This window comes from Manis javanica, chromosome 2 (assembly GCF_040802235.1).
Source record: "Manis javanica isolate MJ-LG chromosome 2, MJ_LKY, whole genome shotgun sequence".
Classification (NCBI taxonomy): domain Eukaryota; kingdom Metazoa; phylum Chordata; class Mammalia; order Pholidota; family Manidae; genus Manis; species Manis javanica.
The window spans coordinates 109,855,184-109,866,116 of NC_133157.1; the positions used below are offsets into that span (position 1 = coordinate 109,855,184).

General features: G+C 38.8%; 1 long non-coding RNA gene across 1 annotated transcript in view; it reads left to right on the top strand.

Moving 5' to 3' along the window:
* The window catches only part of LOC108407115 (uncharacterized), a 33,182-nt gene extending 25,844 nt beyond the window's left edge, over positions 1 to 7,338 (top strand). The window contains exon 4 of the long non-coding RNA XR_001855649.3: positions 6,701 to 7,338. This is a non-coding gene — a long non-coding RNA (uncharacterized lncRNA). The remainder of the gene's footprint in view (positions 1 to 6,700) is intronic.
* The last annotated feature ends 3,595 nt before the right edge of the window (positions 7,339 to 10,933 follow it).

Consider the following 10,933-nt stretch of genomic DNA (forward strand, 5'->3'; position numbering starts at 1 on the left):
TATTTTTTTCTGGCATAAAATTTTGCCCAAGGGTGACTATAAAAGAAAGCAAATGATCTTTATCATTTGTGTACTGGGAATGGGAATTCACTGGACTCAACCAGACTTGAAATAACTATCTCTAAGTTGGTTTTTAACATTTCAGGCTTTCTTTAATAGGTGGGCACCCAGAAGTGTTTAGTCAGTTGTATTTTTCTGGGTCATAATTTAGGATAGCATCAAGAGACACTTAGCTCGAAGAAAGAAAGACAGGATGATATATTAGCAGAGGGCAGGGTGTAAACTCTTTCTCTGGATATTTTAAACTAAAGGGTGAAGAGCTATTTTCAGCAACCTTTTGAACTGTTTGTCTGGGAGGGATAACACAGGCAGATTCTTTGAAGTTTTCTTTTAGCCTTATAATTAGGTGTCACGTATTTCCTATGTGGATGAACGTTAAAAAACTCTCTGACAGTGACTGATGGTTTTCTGCTCAGAGACCTCCTGGACAGAATATGTGGGAGCTTCCACAGAACTCCTGGGTCTTAGTGCCCCTCCAGAACATCTTCCTTTGCTTCATCAGAAAGCTCTCTGTATTGGTCGGTTTCTGTGTTAACAGCCAAGAAGTGGTCATCAAAAACCTTTCATTGTCTTTTTCATTGAAATCCTTTGTATTTTGAGGTCAATTATTATTTGTTCCTTAGCTTTCTGTTCTCTAGGCCAAACTATTCTCCTATCATTTCCCTTGGTAAGATGTGACATCTTTTAGACCCCATTTTCTCCTGCAGAGTCACTCCTTAAGCCAGATCCAGTATTAGATTTACTAATCGAAGATGTTTCCCATGTTTTTAGTTCACTGAGGTCCTCAGTGGCAGCAATTCATTCTTGAATGAATGAATGCTAAGACTTTGTAAGGATCAGACTTAAGGTAACACATTATATGATTATGTACTGTGATTTACATGTTGATACAATTTTGACTTCCCTTTCCTGTTTACCCTAGTGCTGCCTCATACTTAGCTCATGGTTAAATTTGGCCACACAAAACTGTCCCCGTTAATTTTGCACCTTGTAACCAGTAAGTCTTCTTCCTTCCTGAATTTAAAGTTTGCCATTTTCAAGAATAACATAAAATTACTCTGACATCATCACTCTAATTAGTAAATTATGTTTCAATGCACTGAATGTAGTAAGATCTATCTTGGAAGTTTAATAGACCCAACTGACATCATGGCTTTCATTTATTCATTCTACAAATGACTTAAAGGGGAAATATTTGTAGAATCAATAAATGGATGAAGGAAATATCTAACTATATTTGAGGTAGCTCCATGGAGAGAAATGATAAATGGGGTGGAACCAAATAAAAATGCCTTTCTCCAGATTCCACATCCTTTCGGAGGAGGGGCGGCCATACTCTGCAAATGTCAAACTTCAGAAAGGAACAAAGGAGGAGAAAAGGAAGGGAGAATGAATAATAGCTATTATTTTTTTCATGCATGTCATTTATGTAAGTCTCTGAATTCATAGTGACTCCATTATTACTGCTCCCTCTTATAGGTGAGAAAACAAATAGGCTCCAGACATCCTTTGTATGACGCTTAGGATCTCTGGCTGTGCCTTATTACCTCCATAAATTGAGAGAGCCCAAAGTTGTTATAAAAGCAGAAGTACTTCGCTGCACAACTTGGGCAATGATCTAAACTATGGACAAAAGCCACTGGGACCAGTAATGGACCAACACAACGAAGACTAAAGTGGATGCACTGGACATGTTTGAGGAAGGAAGGGCATGAACCAGAGAAGAACTAGAATTTTTTTTCAGTTCACATAGACATTTCTTAGTTTCCCACACAAATGGAAGCCAGCTATGGTACATAAAATCCAAACAATATGCCCTCCTGAGCATAAATAATATGGGTTTAGTTTAGAACTTTTTGATATTATAACTGAGTATAGATTTTTTCCCAGTGTAACAGGAAGTGTCAATACCCCAAACAAGATGATGAAGGCAGCTTAGAAACAAGTAACTCCAAAAAAGCTTCCCAAACAATTCTACCCCCAATCTTTTTTGTAGGTCCAGTGTGTATGGGAGAATACATCAGGCTGGGCGGGTAGAGTAACTAAATTCATGTGTTTTCATCTGCATTTAACTGTGCTGTCCTTGAATTGGCGTAAAGGTAGAAATATTTTTGATGACTTCCTGCCAAATTGCAGAAGTGTGAGGAAGTAAAAATAAACAAAAAGAATTCGTTGGATAAACAGACGATGATCATTGTGTCCATAGAATTTGGGAAAGGAGCTCTGACATGAGGAATTTATTCATCCAGCAAATGCAGTATGTTCTGAGTTAAGAAAAAAAGTACAAACAAAAGCCTTTCCAATAGAGGATTAGTCCTTCAAGAACTTTAGGGAAGAAATACTAAATCACAGATTAAACCAGCCCATAAATAGGTGCTAAAGAGAGGGAGGGAAGACGGCTCGAGAAGATGAATCCAGGAGGCAAACTTGTGGGCAGAGACTCTGGCCGTTGAAGGCGATGCTTGAGTTGGATCTTACTGATTTTCAAGCGCCAGAGTTGTTCAGTAGAGGCTGGGGATTCAATCTAGTCTGCAGGCATGTTTTCTTTGGCTCATCCAAATTTTATATTTTATTTCATTTTACATATTTTCTCTCTTTTTGGCACAGTCAATTTTTAAACATTTTTAACTAGTTGTAAATATTTCAAAATTGGGAAATTTTACACCAAATTCCAGAGTTCCAGCTTCCCTTGAAAAATTGTAAGACCTTATCACCCCCAGTCTGCATTTCCTCATGGCGTGGAGCTGTGGCACTTGAGTTCACATTGGCGTGAAAAAGGGAAGCAGGCAAAATGATAAGCAGAAAGACAATTTGCCAGGGGCCTTCCGACTAATCTTACTAAGACAGAGAGTTTCCAGGGAAAAACTTTGAAAAGACAAGTTGGAAACAAATGTAGGGCATTTTGAAGGTTAGGATAAACAATCTGGATTTTTGTCTGATGGGTTCTTCACATTCCACTCCTAAGGAATATTTTTATTTTGTGACTTGTACTGAGGTGTTCTAAGGTTAAAATCAAATAGTGTCAGACTCTTTCAATCTGTTAAAAATCTAATTAGTGAGTAAAGCTATCCCCACCTGCACCCCCAATTCTGGGCAATTTTTCTATCCACAATATTTTCTTTATATGTTTGGCAACCATTTCTATTGCTCATCTGCTGGCAAATGTTCGTCAATGTCACATATGAAAAATAGCAAAGGATTATTTATCCAAAATGTAGAATTATCTAACTGGGTTGAGTGTAATAGCTCTTTCTTTCTTGAGAACTTGAACTCATAGTTTATATTTTATATTATGTAATCACATAGTCTCCTACAAATATTACTCAAGTTTGAATGATTTAATGTTTCATCGTTTTCTGTAAAAAGCATATTATTTCACTAAAGGAGAGGGAGGGAGTTAAGATATTTGAGCACCCTACCAAGTGCCAGGTGCTGTGCTAAACGCTTTGCATCTAATATCTCATTTTATCCTCTTGATCAAATCAGGGGACAAAGCTCAGAAAGGACATGCATTCTGCCCAAGGGTGTACAATTGCTAAGACAAGCGTCAGAATTTAACCCTGGGTCTATCTGGGGCCAGAATCTTTGGGGGTTTTTTTGTTTATGACATTCCTGAAGCAACATGACTCCCAGTTACTTTTCAACTTGAATACATTTGAGAATCATGACTGTAAGTGGTTGGGACCCACCACTTATTTCATTCATTCGGTTTTACTATTGTTTTTTAATGAGCCAATGTCCTGTTTTAAAAGGGTGGATTTGGTATTGCTGTGTCGGATTGATATTAGAGGAAACCAGCTGCAGCAAGTATCCTGACACGGTGAGGACAGACGGTATGCACAGGTGATGCAGTGCATGGGAGCCCCCTCTCCCTAGCCAGTGCTGACATTTGCCTGGAAATGAATAACACGTAAGCACAGCCTGGGGACACTTTTACACATTCCATGCACAATGAGTATAAAATTAGTAACTCAGTACAAAGTTGGAACAAAAACATCCTCTGGCATCTTTTGGCACTCCCATCAATTGGTGCCAGGGGATATATATATATATATATATATATATATATATATATATATATATATATATATATATATATATACACATATGTATATACACTTCTCAGTACCTCCTTGTCTCACATCTGAACAGGCAGGCCAATTAGGAGGTAATGATAATGTATTAGAAGTACAATATAACGATCTGGTTTAGGACTCCAGCAGTAATTTTTTTTTAAAAAAGGATGGGAGTGTGGTAAGCTAAATAATGGCCCTCCCACTTGCAAATATGTCCACTTCAGAATCCCTGACCCTGTGAACATTAGCTTACATGGCAAAAGGGACTTTAAAGATGTGACTAAGTTAAGGATCTAGAGGTAAAGGAGAGTATCATGGCTAATCCAGGTGGACCCAACATAATCACAGCAGTCCTTATAAGAGGGAGACATGAGGGGTCAGAGAAGGTGACATGATTGTGGAAGCAGAGAATGGAGCGACATGCTTTGAACATCAGGAAGGAGCCACAAGCCAATGAGTACTGGTGGTCACAAGAAGCAGAAAACAGGCAAGGAAATGGGCTCCCTTCAGAGTGTCCAGAAGGAACCAGCCTCATTGACACCTTAACTTTAGCCCAGGGAAACTCATTTCAGATTTCTGAACTGTCAGAATTGTTAGAGAATAACTCTATGTGATTTTAGGCCAACTGCCAACAAACTAAGTTGGCAGTAGTTTGTTGCAGTGGCAACTAATACAGGGAGTGAGATTTTTCAATAAGAAAAATGAGACTTGTGAGTGATCTTTGAGCAGATGGTCAAGGATGATTTGAGTATGTCGGCTCTGAGAAGCATGTCCTACAACCTAGCAACTGTTCTCCAGAGCAGGGACACAGTCAGAGAGGGATATGGGAGGGGTACAAAGAAGCTGGTCTTTGTATAAACTGGGTGGCAGGTACATGAACATTGATTGAAAAAAAAAAAAAATATATATATATATAATATATATATATATATTTTATATATATGTATATGCAATTAAAAAATATCATGTTTGGGTGATTGAGAGAATGTTGTTACCAGTGATAGAAATAGAAATATGGAACTTTCTCTGGGGGAAAAAATCGGGAGACATCTAATAGCTTAAGGCACTTGTTACTCTCTGGGTCTCTGTTTCTTTATCTGAGAAATTGGAATGATAGTAATAGTCGCTCTACCATTATAGTAACTACTAGTTACTATGGTAACTCTATAGAGTGTTTATAAGTAGTAAATGAATAAGTACTAAATGAATTAATTCCAGCAAAGCTCTTACAACACATGTAAAAGTCAGGTAATGGGTAATGATAACCACGATTATTAACAGAAAACCTGAGACTGAGACAACTAACTAAACCAAGGTGATACAGCTTATAAGCAGTAGAAATGAATTCCATCTCAGGCAGGCTGTGTAAGCAGCAGAGGACAGAGCTAGTTCATTTCAGTAAACAGTAAATTCAGTGTGAACAAATCAGCCAAACCAGAAGTTTTAAACCTCCTTTGGAATAAAATTATTTTCCTAGTTTGTTGACATTAAAAATCTTTTTTACCCTACTTAGTTGTGTCTGGTCAGTTTAAAACAATCTTATTCTCCTGGTTCTTTCAGAAGAAAAGAATAATGGTGATCCATAATTTGCTAAAAAATACAAGTAGCTTATTCCATATTTGCTCACTTATTCTATTACATCTTTCAACTGCTGAGAGAAAAATTTGAAGGATTCTTAAATCTCTGAGGGGTAGAAAAAAATGAGCTCATGCTGTTTTCTCCTCCCCTTTTAAAACCACTGATAGTTAACGTTAATGTTGGGACCAATTTATTATTTTTATTAAAAATAATATCTACTGAGATCCATTCGCTTTTTCCATACAGCATGAGAATTAGCCAAGGCCAATACTAGCAGTGAGTGTGGCATGGACAAGGTGATTTTTCAGTCCTAATAAGTTTTTAATAATTAAGACTTACTTTGTGTAGTTTTAACATTTCAAATAACTCTGGGAGTTTTAAATCAAATGAGTTACATTTGAATAAAACTAGCTTTTCTATTTGGAAAAAAGTATGACTAGAATTCCAACTCACAGAGCTCTTTATTACCAGCTACTTTCCAGTTTGTAAAAATGTTCACTTTATTGAAGGAATTCAGATACCATTTTAAACTCATTGCAAATAGCACAAATTAAATTATGTTTTTCTTTAATGGATCCAAAGAGCTTTTCTCCCATCTACTATTCCAAACATACACACAAACATGCATCTCAAACCAAGTGGTTAACTAGTTGTTAGCTGTTGCAGAGACTTTGAAAAATAATACAGAGCCTGTAGATCAAAATGAAAAATCATAGCTCTAAGAGTACTTATTCCATCTGGGTCTTCAAATATAATTTGACCTTTTTCTTGTTATAGTAGTTTTCAAGGCAATATACTATCAGTTCCTTTTTATTCTTCAACGCTCTCTAGATGATTTTTACCACATTAATTTCATGATTGGCAGCTTTAAGAACACCCGAGGATTCAACTTCAATGAGTCAGCCCTCACCTTCCTGCTTCTAGGACATTATGTGAAATTGATTGGGTGGCCTCGTTCATATTCCTGTGCACCTCATTTCCAACAGGTCTGATACTACTACCAGCTCAGGAACCACCTGCCCCGAAGAAGGAGAAGACCAAAATAACAGCTTTTGATTCTGAAGTTTGGAGGATTTTTAGATTTCTTTAAATGTGTGAAAAAATGCCACGGAGTCTTCTTGTACTATTAAGAAGAGAATCATCAGACATCATTGAGAACTAAAATAGCCTAGCAGGAGGGTGGAGGGCAGAGGGAAGGCAAAGGTGCTTTTATTTGGGAGTTTCATCTGGGAGCCAGTGTTTGGAACTTATTGAGGATGCTTATCTGCTCCTGCTCTCCTGACGGTCTCTTCATTAAGAGAAGGCAGTAAAGAGGTTTTATTGCTAAGGGAATGCTTCTTAAATGATAAGCTCTGAATTTTCAGCAGCTGATTAGTGAAAGCAACAATAAGTTGAAGACTTTACTGTTATTATTTATGATTGTAGTAATGGAACCAGTGCTGCAGAAAATACCTCCAATAACTTCCCTCTTTTCCTTGAAACCCTCCTCCCACCCCAAAGTTCTAAAGAACTTTGCTAACAAGTATAAACCACACTAATATTTCAAGTGAAGGGAAACATGTTACTAATATGACTTATGTACTAAGCAGAATAGTTGCTAATAAAGTGGTCATATGACAACCTAAAGAGATGTCCCATATGAAATCTTGTTTTCATTTCTTTTCCCTAATCCATCTGTCTCTCCCTTTCACCTATTTATATCTGCCTGCATTGGAGCGGAGAGGACAATTCTCCACAGTGTTCGCATATCAGTGATAATGCTTGTTCTAAACCCTGTTTGAAGGATGCTTGCATAGCCAACAGCCTTAGAAAGTAGAGATAGTGTCTACCTCTGGGTCAGAGGACAGATTTGTTTCATGAGTAGTATAATAAAGTAATATCTCCCTCTGGGACAAAGGCTTGGAAGCTTTCTTTATAAGATGGAGTTATCCTAATCTTGGAGACCCTCAGCTGTGACGCAGACCCACTGTAGGCACAGCAAGTACCTGAGCCTGTCTCACCATCCCTACAAAACTGGGGGAACAAAAGGAACCAGTATGAATGGGAAGCTTGTGCTGCCAGTATGCTGTGAATCATAAAGACCTTATCTTTGACTTGAGAGTCTCATGTGTTTTGCTGGCATCTATGAAACTGTGGAAGCCCAACTTATTTGCTTGAAAACAGGGTAAAATTTTAGACCCTTTTCTATTTTATTCTCTTTGTTCTCCTTATATGTTATTCCTCCTCCCCTGATTTTAAAGCAGAGGTGTCCAACGCTTTCCTCTGACCCAAGGTATGTTCACAACCCTTTGCTTGTGTTAATTAACTCAACTTTTTACTAAGTATACATGTACCAAATCACCACATTTAAACTTTAAATATCTTACAATTTTGTCCGTTACGCCTCAGTACACCTGAAAATAAGAAATCAAGAACCCTAGCTACTCATGGGTTACTTGGAATGAAGGTTGACTCCTAGAGCAAAGTGGTTGGTATAGCCTGTTAGGGCGAAATGAACCCACCTGGAGTCCTCTCAACAAGCCAGGGCAGTGGGGAGCCCGCCATCCCTGTTACAAAATTTATACTGTTTATCTCTTTTACACAGACTGTCCAAATGCTGCAATACACTAGAAAGAATTTAGTTTAAGTAAAGAAAAAATTTCTTATTCATGGGAGCAAAAACCTAATATTTATTCCTCCTTGGGTTGGAGGCAGGGAGGGGCTGTGATCCTTGCACCATGCTACTGAGCATGTTATTCCTTCATCATCAGCATCACCTAGAAGCTTGTTAGAAATGCAGAACTTCAGCCCCAGCCTAGCATCACTGAATCCCCATCTGCAGTTTCACCTGATGCTCATGTGACTCATGGAAATGAAAGCTCGAGAGGCTCTGTTCTAGAGGAGTTGGTTTGTCTGTACCTTGGCTAACCCGACATCCATTCCCAGTCCTCTTCTGCCTTGCCCATGGTGACCCTAGGCTTGAGTAAATGAGGATTTACTGAGCCCTGAGATTGCACGGCATTTGAGATTACAAAATGACAGGAATCAGGTCCCGGACCCAGGGAACACATCACATACTTCCCCAAAACAGACCAGAAGCAGCAGAAAAACTGTCTGATAGTAAATTGTGACTCTTTGTGGTCTGTGATTCAGTTGTACCTTCTAGACTCAACTGATCTGGAAATTCCACTCAAGTTCAAGCCCAGTTTGGACTCTGAGACAATTTTTGGTTTTGGTTTTTAAAACCTTAGATACCAGTTCTTTTCTCCAAAACCCCATTCCACAGGGCTTAAAGACTCTCTGTTAGATCATATTTTTTCCTGCCTTGCCTGGCAAGAAACTGCTTAACCTTCACCATGTCTCAGAGTCTTCACTGTTCCTCCATCTCCTGCTTATGGTCTAAAGACTGGAATAGCTAAAACACCCACCTTTCCAGCCTCTTTTGAATCTTTGGGAAGACCACAGTACACAGCTCTGACCAAGGAGACACAAGTACAGTCTGCTGGTGCTGTTCTCTTCATGTCCATGTTTCTTTCAGACTAGAATGCATACTCTATGGCTGGGGAATAAGCAACTATCTTGTGACCATGAAGTAATGCTCATGAAATAAATATGAAGAGATTTGAAGAAGCATTTCAAAAAATAGCTTACCTGTGGTTCTTCTGTTATGAGGAAAAGAAAGTCTTCTCTGTTTAACCAAGTTAGCTAAATGAAATAATTATTTGTGGCAATGGCAATTCTCACTGATAAGCCAGTATAACATGTGGATAAGAACACAGGTCCTGCAGTAAGAAAATAATTAGCATTTACCAGCTGTATGATTAAACCTAAATTCTTCACCTGTAAAACTGAAGTAAATGTAGTAGTGTTTCAGAATATCACTGTGAGTTTAAATAAGATACAGTTGTGGGGAAAATGGAAGTTCCTATGGCCAGGATCTTCCCCTGACCCTAAACTACTTGGCAGTATAATTGGCCTACTGCTAGGCTACTGCTCCCACACCCATAGGTCAATGAGCTATTATTGACTGAGTCACTATAAAAAGAGCTCCTCCCAGTGCTCCGAGTGGAGGTAGAGACAGAAGTGGATTACGGTCCTGCAGACTGCTGGATGCAGATGTGATTCTAGTGCTCCACCTACCACCATGAGATTAAAGCTGGGTATAAACCCTTTTACCCCAAGAATGTTCTGTTGTCATTTCTCAGTCTCACCAAATCCACAGTGAACTTGCCTGGGACTGAAACCCTCAGGCAAGATACAATATAAATCCTTACTATTGTGACTGGCACAGAGAACATACCACCAAAATATTATCAGTTTAATATATTATTGAAATTACTTTTGAACTGTTTTGCAAAAATTATTAATACAATATATTAATAGTTATTGCCATCATAATACTTAGTAATATAACTTTTGTTATGGGCCTACTATAAGACACCATTATAAACATTTAAGAGAACTAATCCAAGCCTCATGGGGATGTGTTTACCCATTTTAAATGAATAAATTTGGACTTTCCATTCTGAGTGTGCTAGGCTAGGCATGCACAGGCTAATTTCCCACAACAAGAGTTCAAATAGTCAGGGTCTGGTATTTTATAACTTGCAGAAATATTCAAATATTACCAACACAACCTGTACTCCCAAACGTCTGGTCTACAAGGGTTCCCCTTTATTGAACTAGAACTCTTTCAGGGATCTAGAGCTGATGTATGTGATCATCCTGGGCCCAGGCTGAACTCCTGGGATCAGGTCTGCTTGGCAGAGGGTGCCCCTGGGTGATTTTTTTTCAGAGAGAAAAAGGAAGTCCGGAATTACTTCTGTATCTACTGGACAGAGAAGTTATTCTAGATGAAATCCTTTATTTTCTAATTTCCTCTTTCTCTGTGAGGGAGATGAAGGCTAACTGGTCACTTTCCTTTGTCTATGATTCATGTTTACGGGCCTTGAATCAGCTGTGATTTTTCCCCTGGGTTGATTCCAAAGTCTCCTCTTTCTTCTCCAGCTGGGAGCTCAAAATTGGTCATTTGCTCTTTCCCAAGCCTGGGATTCTCTCCTCCAGGCTCTTCCCAAGACTTATTCTCCTTATTCTCCCACAGGACTGAGCTTAAACCACACTCCCCAGAGAGGCTTTCCCTGCCTCCTGTCTAACCCCGGGTCATGGAGGAGCCACAGGCTCCTCCTCCTCAGATCTGAGAGATGCTGCCACACTCCCCACAGTGCTCACACTGTGTCCTT